The sequence below is a fragment of the Mastomys coucha genome, unplaced genomic scaffold, assembly GCF_008632895.1.
Source record: "Mastomys coucha isolate ucsf_1 unplaced genomic scaffold, UCSF_Mcou_1 pScaffold22, whole genome shotgun sequence".
Classification (NCBI taxonomy): domain Eukaryota; kingdom Metazoa; phylum Chordata; class Mammalia; order Rodentia; family Muridae; genus Mastomys; species Mastomys coucha.
In genome coordinates, this window is record NW_022196905.1 from 209572130 (window position 1) to 209577602 (window position 5473).

Here is a 5473-nt window from a genome sequence, read left to right on the forward strand (position 1 = left end):
CTCCGCCCCCGCCCCCCCTCCCGCTCTCTCTCCTCCTCCCGACACCATCCCCTCTCTTTTTGTTTGGTTTTGTTTTGCTACGAGTCCACATTCCTGTTCCGTAATCCTTGGTTCGCCGGTTTTGTGTTTTCAGTAAAGTCTTCGTTACGCCAGCTTGGCTGTCCGCCTCCTTCTTCCCCCGCCGCGGCTGAGGGTGGGCGGGGCTGGCCCGTTCCCATCCCCCCCCTCCTCTAACCTCTTTCCTCCCCCTCCCCTCCCCCCAGCGCGGCGTGGGCGCGGGCCGTGCCTGCACATCTGCTGCGCAGCGAGCGCCACCTAGGTGCACGCCGTCCGCCCAGGTCCAGGTGGCACCAGGACTCAAGGCTCCTGGACTAGCCTATCAACTTAGCTGGCATATTCTTTGTGAAGAAGAGTGACTACATGGGAAGGGGCAGAAGGGAGTGCTCACAAGCTTACGTAACCCTTGGGCCTCGGTTCTCCAGGATTCCTCTATACAGAATAGAGCTGGGCTTGCAGTCTGTGCTCAGTAGATTTTATTCTCCTTTGTTGGTTTCAGAGGGTATCTCGGACACAGAGCCTTCTCCGCTGAAGTGGGAGCCTAGAATCATGTAGGTGCATTTAAATATCTCCCCGACACGCCCCCTTCTTGAAGCACCTGCTGTCCTATTTTGAGGAAACAATGTTCAGTGAAGTAAAGCAATTGACTCGAGTCACACAGCATCTTGATTTATTTTTGAGACAAGGTTACTCCATGTAGTCCTGACTGTTCTGGAACTTACTATGAAGACCAGGCTGGCCTGGAACTCATAGAGATCCCCCTGCCTCTGCTTCCTGAATGGTAGGGTTAAAGGTATGTGCCATCACACCTGCCTGTTGCATCTCGGTTTTCAGTGCTTAGAGCAGCTTAATCAAGGGCGGCTAGCTCAGCCCATTTGACCCAAGGAACATTTGACCCTAGGTCTCCACCCCTCCCCCATGTTATATATAGTTTCCTGTCAGCCCTGGCTGCTGCTGTCAAGACCCTGGGTCTTGGGTCTGGGTCTTGGGGCGCAGGGTGTCACTGTGGGTAATAAGGTCACATGATAAGTCCCAGTGGGTGGCAGGTGTCCCTAGACAGCCCTGCAAGCCGATGGGTACCTGCCTGCCCACCCTGAACAGAACTGTTTTGTGGGTCCAGCTTGGTGGTTCTGGCATCATCCCAACATTTGGGAGGCTGAGGCAGGAGACTCCTCAGTCCTGGACCAGCCCGGGCTACAGACCCTGTCTAGTAAGACAGGCTAGTAATGAGAAGACTTGAACATAGGTCTCCTGGGTGTTGGGGTGACAATCCAGTTCACACAGTGTGAGGATGGAGCCCAGGGCTGAGTGAGTGTCCTGGGTAGGCACTCCCCTGAGCTTCAGACACTTAAGAGTTCCAGCTGGGGTACCAAGGTGGAGCTTTGCAACAGCTATGAAAGCTACACTCTTCCTTTGTGGGCCTCTGTCGTGTGTACTATGAAAGGGGGGTGTCCCGGTCTTAGTTCCCTTTTCCCTACCCCTCTCAGATAGGGCCAAGATTATTATACCCCAGTTACCCAGCAGTGGCCCAGGGAGGGCTGGAGACCTGTTCCACAGACTGTGAACAGCACAGAAGAAATTTGAACTCTGACCTCTCCTTTGGCCTTTGGAATGCTAGGATACCATGTACCCCAGTGTCTGCTTTGTAGTGTTGTATGCAATCTGGGTCTTTATAAAGATTTGTGTTGTTGTTTGAGATGCCGTCTTACTGTGTAGTCCAGGTTGGCCTCAAACTCAGTTTTGCCCACTTCTGCGACTGATGGCATGTGCCACCACCACACCAGCCCAATGAAGTTTCGTTGATGTTGGGAGTGTTTCAGTCAGCTGATCAGAGCCAGGCTGGGCACTGCAAGCGTGTGACTCAAGCACTTGGAATGCAGCGGCAGAAGGGTCATGAGTTTCAGTCTATCCTGGGGTAGATAGTGAGCCTATCTCAAACACCAAGGACTTTGACAGAGCTTATCTTGAGCCCAAGGTGCCTGGGCTCAGAGTTATGTTCCCCAGCATTGAAAGGCTTGCTCTGGAGGCAGAGGCAGGCAGATTTCTGAGTTCGAGGCCAGCCTGGTCTACAGAGTGAGTTCCAGGACAGCCAGGACTACACAGAGAAACCCTGTCTCGAAACCCCCCCCCCCCCAAAAAAAAGAAAAAGGCTTGCTCTGCAATTCAAGTATACCTCTTTCCCTGAGCCTCACTCATCTAGCGCACAGGCTAAGACCACCATATCCAGGCTCCCAAGCAAACATAATAGGCTCACCAGAAGTGCTCACAACAGCTAAAGGACAGAGAAGAGAGGCAGGGAAAAGCCACAGGGTTGTGTGGTCTGCTCCTTGCATAGAGGCCTTGTTCTAGTAGCCCCTTGGCCAGGCGAAGTGGTTCTGGCTTGAGCCTGCTGTGCATAGGCCAAGGTGTGTGTCAGCCTTGGCTAGAGCATCTGTGACTCATGCTGGGTATGAACCCAGCCTGGGGAGGTGGCCCAGAACACTGGCTTCACTCCATCTACCCCCTCCTAGGGCTTTGGCTCACAGTGAATGCCCCCCCCCCTTTTTTTTTCTACACAGGATTTCCATATGTAGCCCAGGCTGGCCTGGAACTCACCAACATCCATAAACTCCTTGGTGCTTGACTGTCGCAGGCCGTATGAGGCTTTGGACGTGTCTTTTTCATGCCCCACCAGGGGATGTCTCCAGGACATCTTGGAGGCTCAGTAGCTACCCCAGGTGGTGGCAGACCTCCCTCCAGACACAAGGAGAGAGGTGGGAGGGCCATCTCTATGCTCAGAGCCCTGATTTTCTTTCCATGTTGGACCATCAGGGTCCCCAGTTCCAAGTTCTAGAACCCTTTCCCCTACATGCTGCTGGGGATTGGTCGGAACTCAGCTGGAGTCATAAAGGCATTTGGATGCCCTGGTCCCAAGGCTGGCTATCAGGGCTGGCGGCTTCAGCTCTGGGGATAGGTGAGTGGGCTTGGTAGGGGTACCACACTCTGTCATCCAGCTCTTGCCAAGAATGTCTGCGTCCTCTGGGCTGCGGCAGGTAGCTAGGCCCTCAGAGATAGTATTTGGGGTCCCCCAAGCCGTGGTAGTACTGTCCCTTGGGCGCCAAGGAAACAGGCTGTTTTCCATCTCCAGCACCAAGGTAGGGTAGGCTTGCTCTGTGTGACTAAGAGGGATGTCTGTGACAGGGTCTCAGAAATGTGCTCACAACCGTCCTTAGACGGCTGCCCTGGTACCCCTCTATCTCCTCTCCATTTCCCACTTTACAACCCTGTTTCTCCCTGTCTGCAATCTCAACAGGCCCTCTATCACCTAGTGGCTTTTCTTTTCTTTTTTAAATAGGGCCTCATGTAGCCCAAGCTAGCCTTGAACTCACTGTGTGGTGGGGTGATCATGAATTCCTGATCCTCTTGCTTCTACCTCCTGTGTGCTGGGCTGACAGGTGTTCACCACCACTACATCCAGCTTTGTAGGCCAAGCTGTCCTGGAACTCAAAACAATCCTCCTGCCTCAGATGCCAACTTGCCTGATTTTATGGGGTGCTAGAGATGGAACTCATAACCCCTCACACACTCGTCAAGCCCTGCAATATGAGCTCCAGCTCTGTCCACATGCCAGCTTTTGCTTCCCAGTTCCCAGTGTCCGAGCCCCCACTTTCCCTGTGACATGGGCATCATGGTATGATGACAATCACTGATTGTGAGACTGCTGACGGCTCCTCCCCGCATGCTGAGGTTTTGTCTCACAGGTGTCCCTGTACACATGAATGTTCTGGGATTTAGATAAAAGAAGATAGCTTAGGTTGCAGAGGTCACAGAATGGGAGCTCATTTGCTGACCCCATGCTGGCTCGGTGTTGAAACCAGGGGTGTCTTAAGGGCCTGGGGGACATGGTGACCACTCCAGGACTGAGGACACCCCTGGGACCTGCCCTGAAGGATTGGTGGTCACCCTTGTTGACTGAAGTCAGCGAGCCAGGTTCTACTGTGGGCCCTGTATTGACTGTAGACAGGTAACCACACTTCTGGGACTGATTTCTCTTCTTTCATTTTCATTAGACAGAGTGCCACTATGTAGACCAGGTTAGCTTGGAATTCATAGAAATCCCCAGGTTAGCCTGGAATTCATAGAAATCCCCCTGCCTCTGCCTCCTCACCACATGCCTGGCACTGTATCATTTTTTGAGATAGGTTCTCACTGGCCAATGGCTCACTGTTCATCAAGACAGAGTGAGTATCCAGTCCCAGGGACCTCGCCTTTACCTCCGCAGCACTGGCTTATAAACAGGAGGTTTCTCGTTGTTGTTGAAGACAGGTCTTAATGTATATTCCTGGCTGTCTTGAAAGTTGATATGTAGCCGGGCCGTGGTGGTGCACGCCTTTAATCCCAGCACTTGGGAGGCAGAGGCAGGGGGATCTCTGAGTTTGAGGCCAGCCTGGTCTACAGAGTGAGTTCCAGGACAACCAGGGCTATACAGAGAAACCCTGCCTAGAAAAACAAACAAACAAATAAAAAACCCCCAAAACCAAACCAAAACAAAACAAAAAACAAAAAGAAAGAAAGAAAGGAAGGAAGGAAGGAAGAAAGTTGCTAAGAAAGTAGCCTAAGACTCACAGAGACCTGCCTGCCTCCACACACACATTTCTGTGTGTTCTCAGGCTAGTATGGCCAGCATGGTACTGCAGTTCTGACCTGTCCCAAGCTCTGCCCGTTTCCTGTGTGGTGCACACGGGGATTGAGAGAGGGCTCGGAGCTGTTCTTATGGAGGACCTGAGTGGTTTCCAGCAGGCTCACAACACTCTAATCTTAGCTCCAGGAACCATCCTCAGTCGTCCGGGGACACCTGCATGCACACAGCAGTGTCCTCGTCAATGTCTGGAAGGGAAGGGTCTGGCAGGCTTACACTTCCATACCCATCTGTCTTAGTCAGGGTTTCTATTCCTGCGCAAACATCATGACCAAGAAGCAAGTTGGGGAGGAAAGGGTTTATTCAGCTTACTTCCACATTGCTGTTCATCACCAGAGGAAGTCAGGACTGGAACTCAAGCAGGTCAGGAAGCAGGAGCTGATGCAGACGCCATGGAGGGATGTTCCTTACTGGATTACTTCCCCTGGCTTGCTCAGCCTGCTCTCTTATAGAACCCAAGACCTCCAGCCGAGGGATGGCACCACCCACAAGGGGCCCTACCCCCTTGATCACTAATTGAAAAAATGCTCCACAGCTGGGTCTCATGGAGGCCCTTCCCCAACTGAAGCTCCCTTCTCTGTGATAACTCCAGCCTGTGTTAAGTTGGCACACAGAACCAGCCAGTCCACCATCGATGGATGTCAGGACAGGAACACCTGGAGGCAGGAGCTGATGCAGAGGCCACGAAGGGGCTGCTTATGGCTGCCTCCCACAGCTTGCTCAGCCTTCCTTTTCTTG

General features: G+C 52.8%; 1 protein-coding gene and 1 long non-coding RNA gene across 7 annotated transcripts in view; one reads left to right on the forward strand and one right to left on the reverse strand.

The window, feature by feature from the left end:
• Window positions 1-515: 515 nt before the first annotated feature.
• Window positions 516-2930, reverse strand: LOC116069486. Its single transcript, XR_004110024.1, has 2 exons — window positions 2653-2930; window positions 516-598 (listed from the first exon to the last, which is right to left on the reverse strand). It is a non-coding gene; the product is annotated as an uncharacterized LOC116069486 (long non-coding RNA).
• Iqcn (IQ motif containing N) overlaps window positions 2909-5473 on the forward strand; it is a 14724-nt gene continuing 12159 nt past the window's right edge. For 3 of the 6 annotated variants that reach the window (XM_031340147.1, XM_031340151.1, XM_031340152.1), the window contains exon 1: window positions 2909-3010. The gene's annotated coding sequence lies outside the window, so the exon portion shown is untranslated. Of the gene's footprint in view, window positions 3192-3885; window positions 4061-5473 lie in introns of those variants that run through there. The other 3 variants (XM_031340149.1, XM_031340148.1, XM_031340150.1) reach the window with 3 other exon arrangements.